The 26,444-nt window shown below is 44.0% G+C and overlaps 1 long non-coding RNA gene across 2 annotated transcripts in view; it reads left to right on the top strand.

Moving 5' to 3' along the window:
• The first annotated feature begins 847 nt into the window (after positions 1-847).
• The window catches only part of LOC107975069 (uncharacterized), a 417,195-nt gene continuing 391,598 nt past the window's right edge, over positions 848-26,444 (top strand). The window contains exons 1-3 of one of the 2 annotated variants that reach the window (XR_001718278.3): positions 848-1,314; positions 2,515-2,649; positions 8,081-8,291. This is a non-coding gene — a long non-coding RNA (uncharacterized LOC107975069). The remainder of the gene's footprint in view (positions 1,315-2,514; positions 2,650-8,080; positions 8,292-26,444) is intronic. The other variant, XR_010157568.1, reaches the window with a different exon arrangement.

The raw sequence follows: 26,444 nt of genomic DNA, 5'->3' as shown, positions 1-26,444 counted from the left end.
GTGATGGCGGCCGGGAAGAGGCGCTCCTCACTTCCTAGATGGGATGGCGGCTGGGCAGAGATGCTCCTCACTCTCCAGACTGGGCAGCCAGGCAGAGGGGCTCCTCACATCCCAGACGATGGGCGGTCAGAAGGAGACGCTCCTCACTTCCCAGACGGGGTGGCTGCCAGGCAGAGGCTGCAATCTCGGCACTTAGGGAGGCCAAGGCAGGCGGCTGGGAGGTGGTTGTAGCGAGCTGAGTTCACGCCACTGCACTCCAGCCTGGGCGCCATTGAGCACTGAGTTAACGAGATTCCGTCTGCAATCCCGGCACCTCGGGAGGCCGAGGCTGGCAGATCACTCGCGGTTAGGAGCTGGAGACCAGCCCGGCCGACACATCGAAACCCCGTCTCCACCAAAAAAATACGAAAACCAGTCAGGCGTGGCGGCGCGCGCCTGCAATCGCAGGCACTTGGCAGGCTGAGGCAGGAGAATCAGGCAGGGAGGTTGCAGTGAGCTGAGATGGCAGCAGTACCGTCCAGCTTCGGCTCGGCATCAGAGGGAGACTGTGGAAAGAGGGGAGAGGGGAGAGGGGAGAGGGGAGAGGGAGAGGGGAGAGGGAGAGGGGAGAGGGAGAGGGAGAGCTGCAATGTGATCTTGTCACTCTAATAAATGCTTTATTCTTCTTAGATTAACATTTTTTTTCCTTCCAGAAAGGTCCCATTTTCTTTATAACTTTATCCTTCAAAGGTAGACCTCAGTGGAGCATTCCTTTTTTTTTTTTTTTTGAAATAGAGTTTTGCTCTTGTTGCCCAGGCTGGAGTGCAATGGCACAATCTTGGCTCACTGCAACCTCCGCCTCTTGGGTTCAAGTGATTCTCCTGACTCAGTCTCCCAAGTAGCTGGGATTACAGGTGCCCACCACCACACCTGGCCAATTTTTTGTGTTTTAGTAGAGATGGGGTTTCACCACATTGGCCAGGCTGGTCTCAAACTCCTGACCTCAAGTGATCTGCACACTTCAGCCTCCCAAAGTGCTGTGATTACAGCCACCGCGCCCAGCCCAGTAGAACCTTCTTATCTCCCTCTCCTTACATTTGCTTAGAGGGATGAGAGCCTCCTTGCTTGGGGAGGGGAAAGCTATTGGGGAGGGACATTACTGGCCTTTTGTCTCCACCTCCCCAGTGGCTGCTCTGGTTGGGTGGACTGAGGGTTCCCTCCTGCAAGTTCCTGCTGGGTGTGGCTGTCCTCAGGAAACCAAGTCCCCTCTGTGGCCCTACGGTAAGTGGCCCTGGCTTCAGAGGAGCTTGCATTTGACTAGGCCTGCTGTGACTGGTATGTGGGTTTAATCATGGTTTCCTTTTGTGGTGGGGGCAGATATTAGAAAACCCATCTGTTTCCAGCTCTAAGCTTCAGACTCCAATCGGCTTTATCAGAAATAAAGCAGATATTTTGATCTCCATCTGTCTGATTCTGAGTCTTTTAATTGGTCCCACTTGAAGCTGGGTGGGGGCTGGGAAGAGAATGGGGACAGGAGTGTTATTTGTTCTTCTAAAACCCCAATAACTATTCTCTTATTCCACAGTGAAGAGATCAGGAGTTACTCAAATCCCAGCCATCTGAAGGAATCTTAAGCCACATATGATTTCAGAGAAAGTTTCTGCTTTATAGGGCAAAGGGGTGCCTAGGACTGAGCCTTGTATGTACTAAATGCCTTGTACTATTGAAATGAACGAATAAAGAGGTTTGTGGACAGCAAGCTATAGTTCAAACTCACATATCCTGAGAAAGATAAGTAATGGATTTTCCATTTTCATCTATCAGATGGGCAAAGACCAAAAAGTTTAGTAATCCACTGTGTTGGAGAGGGTGTGAGAAAATACACAACCTCATACATTGCTGGTAGGAGTGTATTTTGTTTAAAATAATCCATGTAGGGCAATTTGGGAGCATCTATTTAAAAATACATATGCACATGGCCTTTGACCCAGCACTTCCGTTTCTAGGAATTTATATTATGGATATACTAGCATATGCAAAATGACATTATGTACAAGGGTATTTATCATCATATCATTTATAATAGGGCAAAGTTAGAAATATTCTAATTGTCCAACAATTAGGGAACTTGTTAAATAAATGCTGCTGCATCTTAATGAATTTTTTTAGCTATACAAAAAAAATGAGGACACTTCTTACATGCCAACGTGAAGTGATTTCCAAGATGCTGATAAATGAAAGCAATCAAAGTGGACAATATTGAGTATGTAATGCTAGCATTTAAAAAAGGAGAGAGCAAAAATGCATTTGCTTGTAATGCTTTTATCTGAAAATATATAATTGAAACTGATAACATTGTTTGCCTCTGGGAAAGAGAACCAGATGGTTGGAGGGACAAGGTTAGGTGGGAGACTTTGATAAACAGTATTTGTACCTTTTGAATTTTAAACAGCGTAAATGTTATTAAAGTTATATACTCACAACAAACAAATGTATACACTTTGATTTTTCTTTTCGTTTATGTGTTTGTTTTAGCAATGGTGGTTTTGATATATTACCCAGGCTGGAGTACAGTGGCTATTCACAGGCGTGATCATCGTGCATCACAGCCTCAAACTCTTGGGCTCAAGTATCCTCCTGCTTCAGCCTCCTCAGTAGCTGGGATTACAGGTGTGTGCCACTTGCACTTAGCTTGATTTTTATTTTTATTGAAAGGAGACCTTTTTATGACGTGGGAGGAAACGTGGCATTAGTTTCCTTAGATAATAATTACTAAGGATAATTTAGGAAGCATGGATTATTAAGAAGTAGGCAAAAAGGGTTAGCACAGTGGTCAGTGTGCAGGTTCCCAAGTCACACTACTTAGATTCACATTCAGGCTCGGTACTTTCTGTGTGACTATGGGCAAGTTTTCTCTTCAAATGAGGGATAATAATAGTTCCTAACACCTAGGACTGTGGTGAGGATAAAATGAAAGAATGGGTGTATAACCTGCATAAAGTCAGGTCCCACGTGGTCCTGTCTTAGCTTAAAGTCACTTCCAGAGAAAAGAACAAATTCACAAGGAAGCTTAGTGGAAAGCAAGTCAAGTGTTTACTGTGGTTTCTTAAGAAAATTTCAACAGCATATGCCTAAGAAATACTAAGCTTTAGAAAATTTCTTGGCTTCAACTTGCCCACCCCTCACTTCTAACAGAGCATACTTGAAAAACCCTCCTCAGTGCACTCTTCATCCCAACAGCAGACTTCTCATGCTCACCTGCCATGCTTGCTTTGAGCTATTTTTGTTTGTTTGTTTCTGCCAGAGGTTGTTCCCATTGCAAATATAAATCTTGCCTCTCAGGCTTACAGTATTTTTTCCCCAGTCTGTGAATTAAGGCCTGTGAGCTGAGGATATGGGAAAATGCCAAGGGAATCAAGTCAGAATTTTACTAGTGGAAGTGGAGGTGAGCAGACATAAGAGAGGATGGAAAAAAGGGCTTTAAAAATATTTTTATAATAATAATTTTTTGCCGCTGTTACATATGGAAGGAACTTATAACATTGCTTAGCATTGTAAGCACTCCATAAATCTTAGCTATTAATATTATTCATAGTAACCACTTTCCTACAACTTGATAGTAATAATAACACCTAACATTTACTAAGAGTCTATTTACTGTGTGTCAAACACAGGTCTAGCACTTTATGTGAATTAATTCTTGTTAGTTTCCCAACACCACCATGCGGTAGGCCCTTTTATAACTCCCATTTTATAGATGGGGAAACAGACACAGGGAGATTTAGTGACTTGGTTGGAGTTACAAAGGAAGAGGGAGAGTCGAGACAGGCAGCCAAGCAGCCTGACTCTAGTTTCCATCTGAGCCATCATTTATATTGCCTTGAATTCACGTTTTCCGTTCTGTTGTAATGAGTCAGGGAACCAGCCAATTCAATCCTCTTATACTGAAAGTTTTCTGAGGGTTTTCTTCTGCTAGTTTTCACAACCCTTAGTGATGAGATCCCAAATGAGATATATAAGTAAACAGTAAGGATAGTGGGTGCCTCCATGTTCCTGGGAAGATAACTGCTGTCATTGTCATTGCCTTAGCTCTTTGGATACGAAAGCTTTCTGGTTAGGAACCAGAGAGAGGCTCCTACCAATGAATTATTAATGAATGCATTTGATATTTTTCTCCATTGCCTCCCCAATTGCCTATCTAAGGAAAACAGTGCTAACCAGATAAATTAAATGCCCTTTTACAAATTGACCTACTCTGGGGGATGTAATGGAATATATATATATATATTTGTTTGTTTGAGACGGAGTCTCACACTGTCTCCTGGGCTGGAGTGCAGTGGCGCTATCTGCAACCTCCGCCTCATGGCTTCAAGCGATTCTTCTGCCTCAGCCTCCCGAGTAGCTGGAATTACAGGCGCCCACCACCATGCCCAGCTAATTTTTTGTATTTTTAGTAGAGACGGGGTTTCACTATGTTGGCCAGACTGGTCTGAAACTCCTGACCTCGTGATCTGCCTGCCTCGGCCTCCCAAAGTGCTGGGATTACAGGTGTGAGCCCCCACGCCCTGCCATGTACTGGAATATTTGTTTCACAGTTGCTAGTGCTACAGTGTGTTTGTGTACTTTTGTATCAGGTTGTCCTGGAGCTGAATCCATCAATTCAGGGGGAGAGAAGGAGGAGGCTGCTCAGAAGAAAGAGTCCTGGCTTAGCTTTGGGTTTCATGTTAGAATTGTTTTGTGCAAAGTGAGAGAATCTTCCAGTCCATGCTTTGCTAAGAAAGAAAAGTATTTCCCAAATTCCAATAAGTTTCCATCTGCCTGTGAAAAGTAGACCCTGGAGGTCTGAGCACTGGGTGTTATTATCTTACACCATGATGTGCAGAACAGAGAATCTGACATAAGGAAGTTATCTGTACTGCTGGACATGGAAAACCCTTCTAGTTGAGAGAGGAAGGACTGAGGAGAGAAGGAGAAAGGGAATAGGTGTGTTCTTAGTTTCTTCCTCAGAGTTCCAGTCTCTTGCTGAAGGCGGGGGTGGAAGTGGGGGCGCCGGTGGGGGGACGTGTGAGATGCGGGTAACACATCTCAGATAAGTTGCAGGAAGTTGACACTGAGGGGCGGTGCTCCCACTCCACATTCAGAGAATGAAAGGAGACCCCCCCACACACACCCCCGTGATGGTGCCCGAGGCTGAGGCGGGGCTTCCCCACAGAGAAGAAAAGAGGATGTGACGTGTCAGTGAAGAGAGTCTTACGCGGTGGTTCCACGCTTATGCCACACTGTGTTTTGGTGGGAGATGTGGACGGTAGCTGAGGTGTGGGCTGGGTGAGCCCACTGAGGGACTTCACCGGGGGAAGGGCAGAGTCTTCTGCATACGCAGCTAGAAGGTGGCTGCTGGAGTTGGCATCAATAGGGAGATGAAGCCTGACCCTGGGGCACTTGTGGGACCAGGGAGAGCTCAGGTGGACCAGGCGGTCAGCGGGCGGGAAGGCTAAGGTCCCCGGAGCAATGAGTGGGTGATGCCCCACTCAAAGAAGAGACGCAGAGTCACACTGGCCTTGGTGCTTCAGCAACAACAGCAGTGAGGACAGAGGCCGATGCCCAGGTGCAGGCAGGGGACACAGCAAGGAGCAAGAGCGAGGCCTGAGGCCTTCCTGCCACTGCTGGGAGGATGCCAGTGCTTATCTCTACCCCTACAGAAAGTGGGTAGGCTGAGTCCTGGAGAGAGAGGAGATGCCCTGCAAAACTGGGCACTTACTGGGAGACATTGGGTCACCCCAGAGAGACTGTTCCGAGCCAGGACATATGGAGTTCTTCCCTCCCTGGCTCCCGACACAGTAGTTGGAATTGGAAATTCTGAGCAAGTCAGAGAAGAACGTAAAATGTGTGTGTGCGTGTGTGTGCACACATGTATGTAATGTTGATCTGGTGATGCTTCAGGAAAAGCAGGTTCTTAGCTGAATTTTGTCCCTCCCCCCCGCCAAATTCATATGTTAAAGCCCTAACTAATCTCCAGTTCCTCAGAATGCGACTGTAGTTTGTCTTTTTTTTTTTTTGAGGTGGAGTCTCAGTCAGTTGCCCAAGCTGGAGTGCATTGGCGCGATCTCAGCTCACTGCAGCCTCCGCCTCCTGGGTTCAAGCTATTTCCATGTCTCAGCCTCCTGAGTAGCTGGGATCACAGGTGCCTGCCACCGTGCCTGGCTAATTTTTGTATTTTTAGTTGAGACGGGGTTTCGCCATGTTGGTCAGGTTGGTCTCAAACTCCTGATCTCAGGTGATCCAGCCGCCTTGGCAGGGATTACAGGCATGAGCCGTATTTCATCTTTAAAGAGGTAGTTAAGTTACAGTGAGGTCCTATGGGTGATCCTTAATCCACCATGACTGTGTTCATGTAAAAAGAGGAGATGAGGACACAGACATTCACGGAGGGAAGACCATGTGAGGACACAGTGGAAGACGCCATCTGCAAGCCAAGGAGGGAGGCCCCAGGAGACACCAACTCTGCTGACACCTCGACCTTGGACTTCCAGCTTCCAGAACTATGAGAGACTACATTTCTGTGTCCGGCCACCAGTCTGCGGTATTTTGTTATGGCAGCCCTCAGAAACAAACACAGCAAGCAGAACATACCTGAATTATTAAACATTAGGATGAAGCCAACAGTTACAGAGGTCCAGCAGTAAGTTAATGATGTGATGTAGATTATGAGTGTAATGTAGATGTTGGTGTAATGTAGATAAGAAGCCAAAAAAGTGCTGGGTGCGGTGGCTCACGCCTGTAATCCCAGCACTATGGGAGGCCAAGGTGGGTGGATCACCCAAAGTTGGGAGTTCAAGACAAGCCTGACCAACATGGAGAAACCCCGTCTCTACTAAAAATACAAAATTAGCGGGGCGTGGTGGCGCATGCCTGTTATCCCAGCTACTCGGGAGGCTGAGGCAGGAGAATCGCTTGAACCCAGGAGGCGAAGGTTGTGGTGAGCCGAGATTGTGCCATTGCACACCAGCCTGGGCAAGAAGAGCAAAATTCCATCTCAAAAAAAAAAAAAAAAAAGCCAAAAAAGCAACATGTGTGGTGGAGAGGCCTGAGTGTTGAATAGTAACCCATGTGAGGCTATAAAACAGTTGAAAACGTGCTCCTTCATTAACTTTAATTTAGAGAACTCGGAATTTCTTCCCCATTATCTTCCCAAACCCATATAGTGCCAGGAGGGCAACTGCAATATAAATCAGTCCTCCCTTTCACCGCTTTCTCTCCTACCTTTGAAGAGTAATAATTCATGCTGAGCCAAAACAGAGTGATGTTGATTTTATAAGTGGTGCTATCTGTGTCCCTATCACGGAAGGAGGTGATGGATGGTGCCAGTGTTGGCAGGGGAGAGTGAATCAGACGATGGTGGAGGAAGACCAGTAACAGTTCCCACCCCCATCCCAGTGAGAGGAATGTTGAAAGATTTGTTGTGGCTAGGACCATTTCCTCCAGCTCCCAACAAGCCATTTAATCCCAAATATCTTTATAAGCAGTCTCGTTTTTGTCTCTTCCTACGATGCCAGTTGCACTGGTCTTTTAGCACTGTGACAGACACTACTGGACTACAAACACAATGCGATTTATGATATCCATAAATCACAGGGCTAAATGGTATGATTCAATCTCATACTTGCAGCTAAGAAGTCAAAGGGAGGTGGTAATGATTTTAAATGTCGGACTGTTTTTGTGTCAAAAATGCATGATTTTGCACAACTTGAGGCCAATGTAAAGGCACTAGTAAAACTGTGTAGACTGTCACCCCACAAGGGCCGGGGGCTCTGTGTCCCTGGGCCTGTGGAGATGGTGTCTTATGAGGCTCCCACAATGTCCCTCTCACGTTAGCAATTTTCTCCACTGTTCCCCTTCCAGGTGGGGACCACGTGGAGGAAGCAAGTATTGTGTTGTACAGCGAATGTGGCCTTGGATCAGTTAGTTACAGGCAAATGCGTTATTCTTACTTTGTTCCAGGATAAGCGACATTGCAGGACACTATTCATTACAACTTTATCTGTTTTGTGATAATCTGCCTCCCCAACTTCTTCATTTTCCTTCTCCTTCCCTGTCATATCAGCAATTAAACGATACTGCAACGGTGATGCTGCCACTAATTAATTTCTCCTCACATCGATGGAGACCTTTGGCTAGTGGGGCATAATGGAAAATAAAAAGAAGATCCCAAATGCAAGCATTCCATCTGTCCCTGATGCGCTGGGATTTCCTGCAGTCGTGTTTGCTTTTCACCGTCCACTGAAAGATGTGCATAATCTGACAGCCTTGTGAAAGTAAGTCTTTTCTCCTTGAGTAGATACAGTGTGTAATTTTTTATTTTTATTTTTTTGAGACGGAGTCTCACTCTGTCACCCAGGCTGGAGTGCAGTGGCGCGATCTTGGCTTACCACAACCTCCTCCTCCCGGATTCAAGTGATTTTCCTGCCTCAGCCTCCCGAGTAGCTGGGACTACAGGCGCGCACCCCTATGCCTGGCTAATTTTTGTATTTTTAGTAGAGACTGGGTTTCATGATGCTGCCCAGGCTGATTTCGGTTTCAATCTCCTGACCTCGTGATCCATCCGCCTCGGCTTCCCAAAATGCTGGGATTACAGGCATAAGCCACTGTGCCTGGCCCATTTTCTTTTTCTTTTTTTCTTTTTTTTAAATAATGGAATCTCAATTGGGCACCTGTGGGTCAAGCTCTATGCTGTTCCCATTTCTAATCCGTGTGTCTTTTTAGCTGGGAGTTGTTGTCAGCCCATAGGCTTTGAGTGCCTGGCGTGAGCACGGAGGTCTTGGATCAGGTGTGTTTTGAGGAAGGGACCAGGATCATGCCTATAACTTACTTGTTCTCCTACGGGGTTCAGGTGCAATCAGCAACATTTATCAAGCAGTTCTGAGCTAGATGGCAAAAGGATACAAAAAGAGGAGTTCAGAGCGTTTCTGCCCTTGGAGGGGAAGTAGACCCTGGTCCTGGAAATCGGTACTTGAAACAAGGTGTCCAATAACTTAGGGTTGGTGGTCTGCCACAGGCTAAGCCAGCCATGAGGATTCAGAGGAAGACTGAATAGATACTTGGTATCTATTAGTGAAGTTGGTAGCCAAGAATACAATCTATTCACTCAAGAATGAATATTCTGAGTGTTTCTTCTTCTAAGGCTGAACTATTTGGGAAGGTTTGTATTTTCTTAGGGAATAATAATCGAGTGATTTGAGCATATCTTTTGGCTAAATGGCAGCTAGATATTATCTAATCTCATGGGTAGAGCGGCACCATTTAATTACCAGTTCTGAGGGAAGTATCGCAATGGTTTGTGTCTAATGAGCACATTTCTTCCCCAGATGCAAATGTCTTTCTTTGAATACACACTTATTAGTTAGGTCTTATTTAGCCTCTTATGGGTAGAAGAGCAAGTAGTAGTATTCCCATTTTGTAGACGAAGCTGGGTCCACACTAAGTGAGCCGGTGCCACTAAGCTTCTTAGTAGTGGTACCAAGAGCAAGCTGTCTTAGAAGGAATTTTCTGAACAAGGGAGAAGAAAAATTTGTTTTCCAAAGGCAAGAAAACATAAGACAGCATGATTAATACTGAAACATAAAGTTTGTTTTTCCTTTATTATAGAAATTAATGTGTTTTTTTGGTAGAAAATTTAGAAAATTCAAAAATGTTTGAAGAGGAAAATAAGAACCATTCATAATTTCACAACCCAGATCCCTATCTTATTATAAAGGACTTCACTTATATATACGAATGTGAAAGTATCATATATTCTTCTCTAAAATTGTATTGTGTTGAATATGCAATTTTGTATTCCACTTTTTTTTTTTTTTTTTTTTTTTTTTGTGATGGAGTCTCACTCTGTAGCCCAGGCTGGAGTGCAGTGGTCTGATCTCAGCTCACTGCAACCTCCACCTCCTTGGTTCCAAGTGATTCTCCTGCCTCAGCCTCCAGAGTAGCTGGGACTACAGGTGTGTGCCACCAAGCCCGGCTAATTTTTTGTATTTTAGTAGAAATGGGGTTTCACCATGTTGTCCAGGATGGTCTCAATCTCCTGACCTCATGATCTGCCCCCCTTGGCCTTCCAAAGTGCTGGGATTACAGGCTTGAGCCACCTCACCTGGCCTCCCACCCTTCTTTCTTACTATTTATCATTAAGTATATGAGCAGAAACGTTTAGCATTCCCCTATATCTGACTTGTCCGCCTGAGTGCATGGTAGGATTACATTTTTCTCACCCACCTTGCAAGTAGGTGGAGCTATGAGACTAGTTCTGGCCAATGGGCTGTCAGCCAAAGCGAGGGGTGTTAACTTTTGGGCTGGACATTTAACTGCCTGTGCAGGACTCTGCAGTGCTGTCTATTCTGGCTGAGACAACTGAGAGGGCTGTCAGGTGCCCATCAGAGAGTTTGGGTCACTGGGTGATTATACGGAGAGAGCCTCCTTCCATCCCTGCCTGCTTCATGTCATTTCAATGTGTAATGTAAACAAGAGACATATTTTTGTCGTGCAACACTGCTGAGATTTTGAAGTTGTTACTGCAGCATAACCTAGCCTTTCCCAGTCAATACAAGTATTTTCTTCTTCTTTGAGACAGAGTCTCGCTCTATCACCCAGGTTGGAGTGCAGTGGCGCAATCTTGGCTCACTGCAGCCTCTGCCTCCCAGGTTCAAGTGATTCTCTTGCCTCAGTCTCCCGAATAGCTGGGATTACAGGTGCCCGCCATCACACCTGGCTAATTTTTGTGTTTTTAGTAGAGACAGGGTTTCGCCATGTTGGCCATGCTGTTCTCGAACTCCTGACCTCAGGTGATCCACCTCCATCGGCCTCCCAAAGAGCTGGGATTACAGGTGTGAGCCACCATGCCCAGCCCTACAAGTATTTTCTTATGTCAGCAATACTTATTTAAAAATCTGATTTTGAATGACCACCGTAATTTGCCTTTTTTTTTTTTTTTTTTGAGATGGAGTCTCGCTCTTTCGCCCAGGTGGGAGTGCAGTGGCACTATCTCGGCTCACTGCAAGCTCCGCCTCCCGGATTCATGCCATTCTCCTGCCTCAGCCTCCCGAGTAGCTGGGACTACAGGCTCCTGCCACCTCGCCTGGCTAATTTTTTGTATTTTTAGTAGAGACGGGGTTTCACTGTGTTAGCCAGGATGGTCTCGATCTCCTGACCTCGTGATCCACCCGCCTCGGCCTCCCAAAGTGCTGGGATTACAGGCGTGAGCCACTGCACCCAGTCAACAATTTGCCTTTTATAAAATTCTTAATTTTATTTAGTCATCCCCCTATCGTTGGGCATTTATTTACATCACACTTTTAAAATTCTTTTTTAAATAGTACAGCAGTGAAAAATCTCGAGTCCCTATCTGATGTGTTCTCATGAGAAATTTTTACAAATGGAGTTGTTAAGTCAGAAAATATGAATGTCTTCAAGGCTCTGGAAATGAACTGACAAACTTCTCTTCGGAGACTTCATTCTAGTTTGCACTTCCTGTGGCAGCACATGCTAGTGTGTTTCAATGCACTCTTGTCAAAACCAGGTCTTCAATGTTTATTTATTTATTTTTTTGCTGTTTTAAAGAAAAAATAATTGCCATTTATTTGAATAGTAATGAGGCTGGGCTTTCTTTCAATGCCCTTTGCCCTATTTGTACGTCTTGTGACCGGTATGGATTATGCCCTACCCACTGGGGCTGTTTTGCTTTTTCTTATTGATTCGTAAGTACTCTAACATCTTAACATTTAAGATCCTTGTTGTCTTCAATATTTTGATCTTTAACATACGTTTTAGAGAGCAAAATGGGAGAGATTTGTATGAGATAGATGGTCCTCAGTGAGAGCTAATTTTATCTTTCAGGAGGAGGGGAAGAGAGTAGATGATAAGCAGCTCCCTGGGTGTTTGCCTCAGTTTCCTCTATGATGCTGTCTGAAAAGCCATCCTGCACGGACGACGGAAGGAGGAGCCCTTCGTGTGCTCCTCAGTGACACCAAGGGAAAGTGGGTCATGTAGCAGGGAGTCCCCACTTTCCCATGCCTGGACCCCACTTTAGCTTGATGTGAACCCAGCAAAGAGAAAGGTTGAGGTTTTAACAGACAAAGCTCACGTGCCTTAGTGGAGGATGTGATTGGAGAGCATGCTCCTAAAACAGGTCGCTAGGCCAGGCGCGGTGGCTCACGCCTGTGATCCCAGCACTCCGAGAGGCCGAGGTGGGTGGATCATGATGTCAGGAGTTCGACACCAGCCTGGGCAACATGGTGAAACTGCACCTCTACTAAAAATTAGCCGGGCATGGTGGTGCACATCTGTAATTCCAGCTACTCAGGAGGCTGAGGCAGGAGAATCGCTTGAACCCTGGAGGCAGAGGTTGCAGTGAGCTGAGATTGCACCACTGCACTCCAGCCTGGGCAACAGAGTGAGACTCTGTCTGAAAAATAAAATAAAATAAAATAAAATAACAGGTCGCTAGGGCTGCAGAGCTTCTGTCTAGCAGAGAAGGTGAGCCACAGGCTAGGGTAGCAAAGAAAAGGAAAAGCCACTTAGAAGAGGTAGAGATGAGATGCAATGGGGGCTCAGAGCAGGCGGTGACTGCTTCCACCTTGGGGTGTGGGTGGGGAGCAAAGGAGGGTACTGAGGGAGTGGCATTTGGTCCAGTCATGACGAATGGGTAAGAACTGGCTATTCTGAGACGTCTGAAACTAAGTTTGGGACATACACTGAAAAAATGATTCACCATTGATCTGAAATTCAAATTTAACTGGGCATCCTGCATTTGCTCCATCTGGCAACTGTTCTAGAAGTGGATATAGCATGGGCTCCAGGTGGCCCCATGCTTTGGCCTCTTGCCCCAGGGCTATAGGGGAGCTGGAATGGGGCTGAGAGAGCAGGGATCATGGAGCAGGGACCCTGGGTGCTAGGTCTAAGGGCTAAATGCTTAGAGATGATATGAGGAATAAACTGGATCACAAATATAAAGTGGTTCAATAAATGGGGGCTATTATTATGAATCTCTTCTGGGTGTGATAAATGGTCAATTTACCTTAGGATCTGAAAAACAATTGATTGGCCATGGGCTACTCAGAAAAGGATTCAAAAACTTATGTTTTTGTCCTCAAATGGACATTTGGATGCACTGTACATTTATAGATGTCTTTTAGAATTCTTTCCACTCTTGTTAACTAGGTTTTTTTTTCATCATATATTGCATGGCCTATGAGCCTATACTTAGAAATCTGGGCCTCTGGTTCCCTGACTCCATTGTCTGCATTCAATTGTTGTGTGATAAAGGGAGGAACAGGTTTCTTCAGCATCCTACATTCAAATTCTGGGTCCCCTGGAGGGCCTCTGCCAGCTTTTGTTTTATGGAGCTCCACACACTTAATCTTTCTTGAATTGTTTCATGGGTGTCTGTAGAGTTTGCATTATTCACTCCAGAAGGGCAGGGACCTGCTTTTGTTCTGCATTCCCCAGCATTCAGATTTCAGGCTGGTGAGTTGCTGGTGTTTGTCTTTCAATAAACACTTGATTGATTAGGTGGATCACTAGAGGAGCTGGGCTCACTCCTAGGGAGCCCTGTTCCTGTTAGCAATGCAGGTGCTGTATGTGGAATTTGTATGATGGGTGTGTGAATTTTGAAATGTACATGAGCCTCACCCATCGTCATGAATTCACTTAATTAACAATTATTGAGCATGTTCTAGGTACCAGGAACTGGGTTAGCCCCTGGGTTAGAAAGATAAACAGATAGTGTCTGCCTTCAAGGAGCTTGAAGTCAAATGTGGAGATATAAATCCAAATAATTGACAATAACATCATGCTGTGTTGGAAGAATGGAGAAATTCAGGGCTAGGAGAAGTCTGGACTGGCCAAAAACACATGGGCATCCTAGGCAGACGTAATTTGACATTCCTCAAACTGATATTCTTTAAATGTATGTTCAACATATAATCAATTTTAATGTAGAGAAAAGGATTTTCTATTAAGAAAACTTATGTACCTTCTTCTTCTTGATTTTAATAGGGAATTTATGACAGACACTGAATATACATAAGCAGTTTAACCTTTTTTTTTTTTTTTTTTTTTTTTTTTGGAGAAGGAGTCTCACTCTGTCACCCAGGCTGGAGTGCTGTGGTGTGATCTCTGCTCACTGCAATCTCCGCCTCCTAGGTTCAAGCAATTCTCCTGCCTCAGCCTCCTGAGTAGCTGGAACTACAGCCACCCGCCACCATGGCCAGCTAATTTTTATATTTTTAGTAAAGATGAGGTCTTACCATGTTGGCCAGGCTGGTCTTGAACTCCTGACTTCAAACAATCTCCCCGCCTCGGCCTCCCAAAGTGCTGGGATTACAGGCATGAACCACTGCACCCTGCCCAGTTTAACCTTTTGGAAATTGCAATTTTTGAAGCAGACAACTTTTGGGGAGGCATATTAAAGTAGTTAAGATTTATATGGTAATATGACCCATGCTTTCCTAGTAACTACTGCCCTACCATGAGTTGTTTTGTTTAAGCGTCTTTTCCAACTTCCAACTATGACTTCAGGCAACTGTCTCAGAAATGGCCTGTCGTGCTTTAGAGCAATCTTTCATGTCCAGGGCAAAAATACTTATGATGAGAGATAGGCCAGTGAGGAAGTAGAATGATTTCATGTTGGAACATTGTTGACTTCAACAGTCATTATTAATTTACATGTCACCTGTTACAGAAAGAGTTGACTGTGGGAACCTGAGTTAAGTGGCATCATCTGTTTAATTTATGCCATTGATGTTTCAGCATCTCATGTTGGTTGGTTTCCTGGGCAGATGCCCTTCTCCTCTGCTGTGTATTCTGGCTCTAGGAGTGGAAGCCTGGAAGTCAGTCTGAGGGGAGAAAGTATTGGAGCTGAAACTTGAAGCCTAAATTAAATTTTTCCTGGCGGGGTGAAGTGGGAGGGAATAGCCTTCTGGTTTAGGGACTAGCACAAGAAAAGTACGGAGGCAGGGAAGACTATGGCGAGTTTGGATACTTCTAAGCCGACCGGTATTTGCAGATCACCAAGTGTATGATATGGTTAGAGAACAGGAGATGAGGCTGGACGAACAGCCCAGAGCCAGAACTCAAGATAGCCAAATATGAGTTTCCGTTCGGCCAAGGATGGAAGTTTTTCCCTTCAGTTTAGGCAACGCAGAGTGAGCCAACGATAATTTTTTTCTTTTTTTTACAAACACATAACACTTTTCCCTCAATATTTCACTATGAAAATTTTCAAAAATACAGAAAAATTCAGAAAGAAGGACAGTTAACACTATATATCCACCACCTACATTTTGCTATTAGTGTCTTGCTCTCTTTGTTTCTGCAGCTTTCAAAACGTGGCCTGCAGGCCCTAGAGACCTTGAGACACTTTCAGCTGATCTTTGAGGTCGAAATAATTTTCATAATAATGCTAAAATGTTACGTGTCCTTTTTTTTGTCGCGTTGCTATTTGCACTGATGGGGCAAAAGTGAGGGTAGGTAAAACTGTGGTACCTCAGCAGGAACCGAGTCAGTGGCGCCCACCGTACCACCAGTCCTGGTATTATTCTTTACTGCCACTCAGTTGTAGGCTAAGAAATACCAGTTTCAATTCAGAGTGTCCCTGATAAAGCATTACAAGTTATTTTTTATTCATTTAGTTATTTTTTGAGACGGAGTTTCGCTCTTGTTGCCCAGGCTGGAATGCAATGGCGCGATCTCAGCTCACCGCAACCTCCACCTCCCAGGTTCAAGCAATTCTCCTGCCTCAGCCTCCCAAGTAGCTGGGATTACAGGCATGCACCACCACGCCCGGCTAATTTTGTATTTTTAGTGGAGATGGGGTTTCTCCATGTTGAGGCTGGTCTGGAATGCCTGACCTCAGGTGATCCGCCCACCTTAGCCTCCCAAAGTGCTGGGATTACAGGCGTGAGCTACCATGCCCGGCCGAAGCATTACAAGTTATTAATTTATAATCTCAACTCTTGAGTGCATAACTTTTGAATCTTTTGGGTGATGAAATGAGAACCGTGCATAAAGCACTGCTACTCCATATTGAAATACAGTGGCTATCTCGAGACAAGTCCTTGTGTGACTGCCTGAATTGATAGCTGAACTGGCAGCCTTTTTCATGGAACATCAATTTTCATTCGAAAGAATGACTATGTTCATTTCCTAGGGTTGCTGCAACAAATGGCCACAGCCTTGGTGCTTTAAGATAACAGAAATTTATTCCCTCACAGTTCTGGAGGTCCCAAGTCCAAAATCAAGGTGCTGGGAGGGCCCTGCTCCCTCTTGAGGCCCTGGGGTAGAATCTGTCCTTTCCTCTTGTGGCTTCTGGTGGTGATGGGCATGCTTTGGCGGTCCTTGGCTTGTGGCTGCATCACTTCAGTCTCTGCCTCCGTCTTCACATGATCTTCTCGTCTTTGTGTCTCTGTGTCTTCTCCTCTTCTGTGTGTCTCAAATTTCTTTCTGCCTCTCTTATAAGGGACTTGTCATTGGATTTAGGACCCACCTGGCTAATCCAGGATAAGCCCCTGTTCTCAAGATCCTTAACTTCATCACTTCTTGGACCTTAAAAGGTAACATGCACAGGTCCCAGGGATTGGGAAGTGAATACATCTTTGGGGTGTTAGAGGTGGTAGTGCATGTTTTTCTGCTTATCACAATGATTGACAGATAAGCTATAGTTATCCAACCTAGGGTATTTGCCAAATATTTTCTTAGAAATGAACAAAGTGAACCTATCACTTCAAGGGAAGCAATGGACATTTTTGTTGCCAATTAGAAAGTTCCAGCTTTCAAATAAAAAGTGTGATTTTGGAAAACTTGTATTTACCACCATGAACTTGCCAGTTTCTCAATATTTGAATACTTATCTGATGAGAATGTTGCTGATACAAAATGTATGGGATTTTTAAAAAATGTACATATATATGTCTTCTTTAACAAAATGTGTCAACATTTGGAAGTTCTGCATAACTCAGTGAATCAATATTTTACAAACGATCAGTGCTTAATGGTATAAAATCACGAGTAGATAAAAATCTATTTACAGTGCAAGATAGACCAATGGATTTTAATATACTAGAGTATGAACAGTTTACTGATAAGGTTTCAGATTTTACACTGAAACTAACTTTCAAGAAACTATCACTTTCACAGTTTTGGTTAACATAAAAAAGGAATCTTCACAATTATCTGAAAAGACTATTACAATTCTCTTCCCTTTACCCAGCACAAGGCTGCGCGAGTGAGTTTTCCTCATTTACTTCAACCAAAACAGCATATCACAAAAGATAGAATGAAGAAGTAGATACAAGAATCCAGCTGTCTTTATTAAGCCAGACATTAAAGAGATTTGCAAAAATATAAAGCATTACCACTGTTGTTGCTATTTTTTTTTCTTTTGGAAGATATGGTTATTTTTCATAAAATGTATTTTTGTTTTGTTTTGTTTTGTTGAGACCAAGTCTCACTCTATCAGCCAGGCTGGAGTACAGTGGTGTGATCTCAGCTCACTGCAACCTCTGCCTCCCGGGTTGAAGCAATTCTCATGCCTCAGCCTCCCGAGAAGCTGGGATTACAGGCACCCACCACCACGCCCGGCTAATTTTTGTATTTTTAGTAGAGGCGGGGTTTCGCCATGTTGGCCAGGGTGGTCTCGAACTCCAGACCTCAAGTGATTCACCCATCTCGGCCTCCCAAAGTGCTGGGATTACAGGAGTGAGCCACTGCGCCCGGCCAAAATGTGTGTGTTTTTAAAAAATAACATGTAGTGTTTTTGTTTTTGTTTTTATTTTTGTTTTTCAGCAATGTAATAAATATTTTAACAACTTCATCAGTTTAATTTACATTACGGTAAAACTGACAGATACAATTCACCAAATGAAAGCCCTTTGAGGTCCTCAATAGGTTTTAAGTATGTAAAAGGGTCCCCAAACTAGAAAGTCTGAGAACTGCTGTTGAATGAATTTAGACGGCAGTGGGAGTCAAGGCTATGGGATTCTGGATGAACTCTGGAGACTGAGGAGGCGCCACGCATGTGCTACGTGGCGGGAAAGAGGAATGAAGGGCAGAAAGGGCACCGAGCGTGGGGAGGGGCCGTGTAGCGGGACCACGGGATTGTGGTTGGGAAGTAATGGGAAATTGAAGGCCCAGGCTGCGTGGGGTCAGGTTGTGAAGGTGTGTGAATCTGACATGCAGGATTCACCGGGAGGTGTGGGAGAGTACTGATGCTTCTGCGGAGGGGGCGCGGGCAGCCGGCGGGGGAGGCTTGGGATCGGGAGTGGAGGCAGAGCCTGTCCTGAGGCTATAGCTCTGGCTCAAGCATGGGTAATAAGGATCACGCCTGAGTCAGTGTTGAAGAATTGTGAGACTATGAAAGATTGAATACATGGAACAGACATTTTGCGGGGAAAAAAAAAAAACCACAACCGTACATGATAAACGGTGATAAAAGGGGTGAGGGAAAGCAATGAGACCAAGGTAAAGTTGCTGTCATTGCATAGCAGCAATAATACGACATCTGAACATCTGAAGCTGTCTTTCCAACTGTCAGACTAGAAAAAAAAATCTATTCATTCCCCATTCTTCCACCTTCCTTAATTCTATTTTTTTTTTTTTTTTTTTTTGAGGCGGAGTCTCGTTCTCGCCCAGGCTGGAGTGCAGTGGCACGATCTCGGCTCACTGCAAGCTCCTCCTCCCGGGTTCACACCATTCTACTGCCTCAGCCTCCCGAGTAGCTGGGACTACAGGCGCGTGCCACCATGCCCGGCTAATTTTTTGTATTTTTTAGTAGAGACGGGGTTTCACCATGTTAGCCAGGATGGTCTCGATTTCCTGACCTCGTGATTCACCCACCTCGGCCTCCCAAAGTGCTGGGATTACAGGCATGAGCCACCGTGTCTGGCCACCTTCTTTAATTCTAAAGATGAATTGTGTAATGTTCACACTGATTGGCCAAATTTTTGGTTAGGACCAGAGTCCCACTCTTTGGAATAATCAGCAAAAAGTTTTGCTGATCAAAGTGGTATTTACACCAAAATTCAGAAGATATATTCTGGTCTAGAGGCATGAAAGAGCCAGGTCTGTTCACTAAGTGAAGATGGACTTTCTCAGAAAAGAATGCAGACCAAGGGAAAAGAAGAGGGTCCCATTGCTTTCAGAAAAGTGGAGGGCATGGGCTTGGTCTAGGGACATTGCTACCATGGCAGAGTGAACATGGCTGAGGACCACAGGCTGTGTACTACTCCATTATTCTCCCATTCTCCACCAATGGTTGTGCCACAGCCTCTTTGGTGACCAACAGCTTCTTAGTTATATTCCCTCTTGAAGAGTGTACGTTCCTTGAAACTCTCTTTTTTGGTTCCTCTGTCATCACTTTTTCTTGGTTTTCTTGATACTTCTCAGAACAATATTTTTGACTCCCTACAGGGCTCCTTTTCTCTCTATCCCTTCTTTTCCTTCCTTTCCTTTTCTTTTCTTTCTTTCTTTTTTGACAGGATCCCACTCTGTCACTCAGCCTGGAGTGCAGGGGCACGATCATGGCTCACTGCAGCCTCTACCTCCTGGGCTCAATCCATCCTCCCACCTCAGTCTCCTGAGTAGCTAGGACCACAAGGTACATGCCACCATGCCTTGCTAAATTTTTTTTTTTTTTTTTTGGATGGAGTTTTGCTTTTGTTACCCAGGCTGGAGTGCAGTAGTGCAATCTTGGCTCAGTGCAACCTCCACCTTCTGGGTTCAAGCGATTCTCCTGCCTCAGCCTCCCAGGTAGCTGGGATTACAGATGCCTGCCACCACACCCAGCTAATTTTTTGTATTTTTAGTAGAGACGGGGTTTCATCATGTTGGCCAGGCTGGTCTCGAACTCCTGACTTCAGGTGATCTGCCTGCCTCGGCCTCCCAAAGTGCTGGGATTACAGGCATGAGCCACCATGCCTGGCCTTTTTTGCATTTTTTGTCAAAGTCTCACTGTGTTGCCCAGGCTGGTCTTGAACTCCTGTGCTCAAGTGATCCTCCTGTCTCGGCCTCCCAAAGTGTTGGGATTACAGGCAAGAGCCACCATGTCCATTGTTTCTCAACCCCTTAATCTTTTTTTTTTTGGAATTCCATCCTTGGTTTTGTTTCCTACTCACTCTATTCTCTCTTCCTAAGTGATCTTATCCACTGGATGGTTTTAATTACTGGAAAATAAATTCTATGTGGGTTGAGATTTTATCTTCTTCACAGCTATATTTCCAGCACCCAGAAGAGTACCTAGTGTATCGTGGGTGCTCAGTAAAGAGTTTTTAAGAGGTTGAATGAATTGCCATTCATAGGCACAATCTAAATGTAACCCTAATAAAACCTAGTTGCCTTGAGTCCAGCTTAACACAGTGCAAATTAAAAGGAAACATAAATTTGGCTACAGAATAAAGTATTTGTGAGTGCAGATGGGTAGAGCCTTTCTGGAAGGCAATCTGGCAATTCTTAGTTAAAATAAGTATGTGTACACTCTATGACTCAGTACTCACTTTCCTACTTATAAATCACAGAAAAAAAAATCTCCTATGGGTCTATAAAAGAACATGAATGAGGATGTTCATTCCAGTGTTATTTGTGGAAAAGAGAGTTGGAAGCAATTTGAACATCCTTCACTGAGGAATGTCAAATGAAATGTGGCAGATGTATAATAGGGACACCATGAAGCAATCGGAAGCAACTGGAATGAATAGCATGTAAACACAGCAGCATACATCAACCTCGGAAACATTGTTCTGTGGGATGAGGTAAGAAACATAATGCTCTCTTTTGCACAATGTCACTTACGTAAATTAAAAACATGCACAGCGGGTCGGGTGTGGGTGTGGTGGCTCACGCCTGTAATCCTAGCACTTTGGGAGGGCAAGGTGGGCGGATTGCTTGAGGTCAAGAGTTTGAGAACAGCTTGGCCAACATGGTGAAACCTCATCTCTACTAAAAATAGAAAAATTAGCTGGGTGTGATGACGCATGCCTGTAACGCCAGCTACTTGGGAGGCTGAGGCAGGAGAATCACATGAACCCAGGAGGCAGAGAGGTTGCAGTGAGCCTAGATTGCACCACTGCACTTCAGCCTGGGCAACAGAGCCAAACTCCATCTCAAGACCAGCCAGGCCAACATGATGAAACCCCATCTCTACTAGAAAAAAAAAAAAAAATACAAAAATTACCTAGACGTGGTGGCGGGTGCCTGTAGTCCCAGCTACTCGGGAGGCTGAGGCAGGAGAATTGCTTGAACTTGGGAAGCGGAGGTTGCAGTGAGCCAAGATCGCACCATTGCACTCCAGCCTGAGCAACAAAAGCAAAACTCCTCCTCAAGAAAACAAAAACAAAAAAACACAGAGCTGCAGAAAATATTCTATAGAGCTCATGGTTTGAGTGCTATTTACATAGGTGTATACATACATGTAAATTCAACAAGCTGCATACTTAAGGTTATTTTGCTTTACTGTATCCATGTTATACCTGAATAAAAAATTAAAAAGTGCACATGAAATATGATATATAAGAAAAATTAACGAAATAGAAGGATACGCATCAAACACATTAGAAAATGGCTTGTAGTGGGGAGGATGGAGATAAAAGGGAATGAATGAATAAATAAGTTAAAGAATTTCTTTTTAAAAATCAAAAATGGAGTTTTGCATGAACCAACATGAGAGTGTGCCCTGGACTGAGAAGTCTGAGGTCTCTTCCATGTATTTCATCTATTTGTCTATGAGTCTATCTATGGAATTATCTACACATTTTGTTGATGGTTCCCCAAACCATCCAGAGCCCTACTCTCTTCTCTCAAGTCCAATTCTGCATCTCCTGTTGCCTGTTAGGCACCCCGAACTGGAAGCTCTTGATTTGTGTCTTAAACACTAAAAACAGAACAAAACAAAACAAAACAAACAAAACCCCAAACCAAAAACACAACGTTAACTTCCTTGAGAGATGGTCTTTGCCAGCATATTGAAATCCTGCTTACTGCAGGAATCTAGGCATCTTTCCATATGCTCTAGGTTGGAGCAAAATTTTAGACCAGCAGCACGGGCATCACCTGAAAGCTTATCAGTAATGCAACATCTTAGGCCCCACCCCAGACTTACTGAATCACAACTCTTTTTTTTTTTTTTTTGAGACGGAGTCTCGGTCTGTCGCCCAGGCTGGAGTGCAGTGGCGCAATCTCTGCTCACTGCAAGCTCCGCCTCCCAGGTTCACACCATTCTCCTGACTCAGCCTCCAAAGTAGCTGGGACTACAGGCGCCTGCCACCACACCCGGCTAATTTTTTTTTTTGTATTTTTAGTAGAGACGGGGTTTCACCGTGTTAGCCAGGATGGTCTCGATTTCCTGACCTCGTGATCCTCCTGCCTCAGCCTCCCAAAGTGCTGGGATTACAGGCGTGAGCCACCACGTCTGGCCCACAACTCTCTTTTTAACAAGATTATAGGTGATTTGTTGTACACGAAACCTTGAGAAGCACTGCCCTGTTTCTTGTTGTACTTTCTTAACTGAATGCAGACTACTGGGTAGAAAGAAGTGGAGACAGACTCCTTCTGGCAATACCTAAGTGGGGTTAAAGACATGCTGTATTCAGGCTTTGTATGCCAGGATCTGTTAGATGAAGAGTGAGCATCCAGAGTTCTAGCCTCTTCTTGGGCGAGTGTCCTTGGAGAGGCCATTCCTCATTATGCATTTCAATAGCACTCTATATTAACAAAGCACTTCTCCATCAATTTATTAGTGATTGTCTCTCAAATTCTCTGCATCATCTTTCCAAGCAATAAATCGTGGTGTATTTTCTTTGTAACTCATAAGTGGTCGATAAATTGTAAACAAATGGGTTGAAAAGGTAACATAGCAGAAAAGTGTTTCAATTTTCCTTCATCCGTCCTCCATGCATCACTTAGGGAGAAACCAAGTGTTCAGAGACTCCATCCTGTATTTAGAATATCATTCTAAACGGAGAGGAGGGAATAACTTTATATTACATTATAGAAACCATTAGTTTAATAACTTTAGATAGGTTTGAAGAGGTGGTCTGTCAATTCAATGGCATTAGCTAAACTGAAGCCCGACGTCAACAAAATTAAGCTAATGCTTTCCACTTTCTGACTGTATGTATACCATTACTGAGCTACAGTGTTGGCACAGAGATTAAGTCTATTCTATGTTAGTTTATAGGCTGCCTCAGTTTGAGTTGGGCATAAAATAAAACAATGAATATGTACTCCTATTTTTCTCCTGTATAAATTGACTCTTGAAACAGCTTTCTCCTTGCCCAGAGTAAGGGCAATGGGTGGCTATAAAATCCTCTCTATCTGCATACATTCGTCTCCGGAAATCTCTTTAAGCTCTCTACTTTTCTCTGTCTTGCTTCTCTGCAGTTCTCTGCCAGACAACTTTAGCTTAATGTTTCAGACCTCCCTTTCTAGTGTCTTCTTTTATCAGAGACATGGGCTTCGCTTCCCTGTTGCTTCATATCCACAGCCTCAATCAAGCCTCATACAAACCAGGCTTCTCATTTCCCTCTCCAGCTCCAGAGTAACAGCCCTGGCAGGCAGCCTGAGGAGCCTGGGGTCCACTCCCTCCTAGCAGGGGTCAGATACCCCCATTCATGCCAGTCATTGCCAACTTCTTAGGATAACCCAAGATAAGAAGCAGAATATGCAGACCTGTGATTTCATGGTCAACCTGTCAATTTCTGAGATGGTGACACTCTCATAGTCAATGTTTGACTCCTACAATAAAAAGATTTCCATCAAGACAAAATTAAGAAGCAGCAAACACTGGCCCAATGAGAAAGCTACCTGTTTATATCATTAAAAAAAAATTGGCTTGATTCAGGTGCAAAAACAAGTTTCAGTAGCTAAATAAAACCAACGTGAGTGTAGATGAGGAAAAAACAAAAGGAGAGAGAGTGGATCGGAAAGAGACAATCTTCTGGTGGGCAACATCAAAGAACCCGCTGACCCCATCAGAATTTCATGAGTGCCGTGCCAGCACTCGGTAAGGAAAAGCAATTATTTTAAGAAAATCTATTTGAGGGTAACACCGTCATTATCCTTTTAATGGTACTGCTCTAACAATCCAGTTACAGTAGGCTTTAAAAAATAAGAAGTGCTCCTTTTGCCAATACAATTAAGGCATTTTGGAGAGGCAGATGGTATTAGTTCAGCTTATAGAGGCTTTTCTTGCCATGTCTAGAAAAGAACATTTTTGCAAGTGCAGTATGGTGCAGTAGCCAAGTCCAATATAGGCGTGCGCAGCCAATGATTGTAGTGGTCTACCAAGAAAAAAAAAAAAATAATAAAAGAAACGCCAGTGCAAATGGAGCTTCTTCTAGGCTTCAGACAAATCTGTTTTCCATCAGTGGAGAATAAAGTGGAAAACTGCTGTGCTTTCCAAATAACAAGAGAAGAGATAACTTTTGGAAAACTAACAAGAGGTTTCCCTGCATGTAATAAATCAGTTGCCCCGAAACTGGGTTACTTCTCTTTCTCTGCCTAGGGCAAGTACTTTTGTGTGACATTAGGTGATTCAAAAGGGCTTTAAGTTTAGCTAATTAAAGGAACTTGGAAAGGGAGCTGGAGAAGCAGGAGCAGACAATTGAAAAGGTTAAAGGTTTGGTCCACATCCATTAATCACCTGAAATCCAAAATGAACCCATAGAATACTACTCTTGAAACTCTGTGAGGTCCTGAAGGCATGTGTTTCTTTGGAAGCTTTGCTATACATCTGCTATTAATAGGCCAGAACAATTAGAAATAGTCTCCCTCCAGCAACATGCAAATAACTCCCTTTTTCGATTAACTAGGGCAGAAAGAAGCAAAAGTAGAAAAGTGAGAGAAATTGAAAACTACATTGCCCTAAAATTTTGTACTCACACATCAATCCCAATTTGGTGGTAAAAGTGGAGATCGGTTTTGTTTTATCCAGATAACCCCATTACACACAAAGGAAATCTACTGATAAGGAATGATACCTTTGAAGTGGTAGGGTTGGAATTTTCATACAACTGTGTTGAAAACCAAAACCTTTCTCCTTACTGTAAAATGCTTTGTGAAGGGTGCTGGGGGGGATCTTTATTAACTAACTCTGTGGTTGATGTTGAGCTACTCACTCTTTCTTGGCTTTAGATTCTTCAACCGTAAGATGTAAAGATGTAGTAAGACATCTCCATCATGTTCAAGCTCTTACTTTCTATATGACCATGCGTGCAGTCAGTACATGACCCATATGTTTATAGAAGTGCATGTCTAACCAGGGAGATCACACATCCACACAATGAAAACTGTCAACATAAAGCAATGCATTTTAGGTGTCAACTTATTAGTACAGGTATTAATTTATGTATAATCCAGGTGCTCCACTCTTAAGGCAAATTCTTCCATGACCCTGCATCCTCCTGTAATATGTACACTGTACCTCTCTCCTTCCTCTCATAGCCAGGTTTCTAGAACCATTAGTCTTCATGTGCTGTCTCCATGACCTCATCTGTCATTCAATCCTCAACCCACTGAAATTTGGCTTCCATTTTCCCAGCTCCAGGAAAACTGTTTTCCACCAGGGTCACCATCCACCTCCAAGTTGCCAAATCCTATAGACTCCTTTCAATCCCACCCCTCTCTTGCCTTCTCAGCATTTTGTACTGTTGACAAGTTCCTCTTCTTGAAACTGTTTCCTTCCTTTGTTTCCAAGACCCCATTCTTCCCTCTTCTCCTCCTTCCTCACCAACTGCTTTTTCTCAAGTTTCTTTTATCGGTACCTTTTCCCTACCTGCCCTTTAAATCCAGGCACTGCTTTAAGCTGTTTTTGGCCCTGATCACAAACTCTCCCTCTCTAGACAAAAACTTTTTATGCCCTGTAAATGCTGCTGAATCTCCAATGTGTATCTCTATTTGAGATCTCTCTATCCCATAGTTTATATCTGGATGTCTCATGAGTACCCCAAAATTATATCCAAAATTCATCTTACACCCTCCCCCCTATATGTTTCACTACCTAAAGTCAGTTCCTAACTAAATGTACAGCCTCACATTTTACCTGTTGTTCAAGGTAGAAATTTGGAAGTTACTGTGAATTCCTCTCCCTCCCTCATCCTGCCCCTGCCATGTCTAATCAGTTATCAAGAGCTGTCAATTCTCCTATCTGTTTGTCCCTTTCTCTCTCCCTGTTCCATCCTCGCCCTGGTCCAGGCCCTCATCTTCTCTCTCTGAACCCTTTGCAATGGCCCCCCACCTGTTCCCCGCCTCTAAGCCTTTCTCATGCCTGTCATCTTCCCTACTGGCATTGGGTTCTTTCCCACATCTGAATTTGATCATGTCACTCCCCGCTCAAATTCTTTGTTGCATTGAATTCTGTTGATGCTATGCATGCTGATATGTTCAGAGGTAAGTCTGCAATTTATTTTGAAATCCACCAAGAAAATAAGATGGATTGA

This window comes from Pan troglodytes, chromosome 5 (assembly GCF_028858775.2).
Source record: "Pan troglodytes isolate AG18354 chromosome 5, NHGRI_mPanTro3-v2.0_pri, whole genome shotgun sequence".
In the NCBI taxonomy this organism is placed as follows: Eukaryota; Metazoa; Chordata; class Mammalia; order Primates; family Hominidae; genus Pan; species Pan troglodytes.
This window is presented reverse-complemented; position numbering and strand designations above follow the sequence as displayed.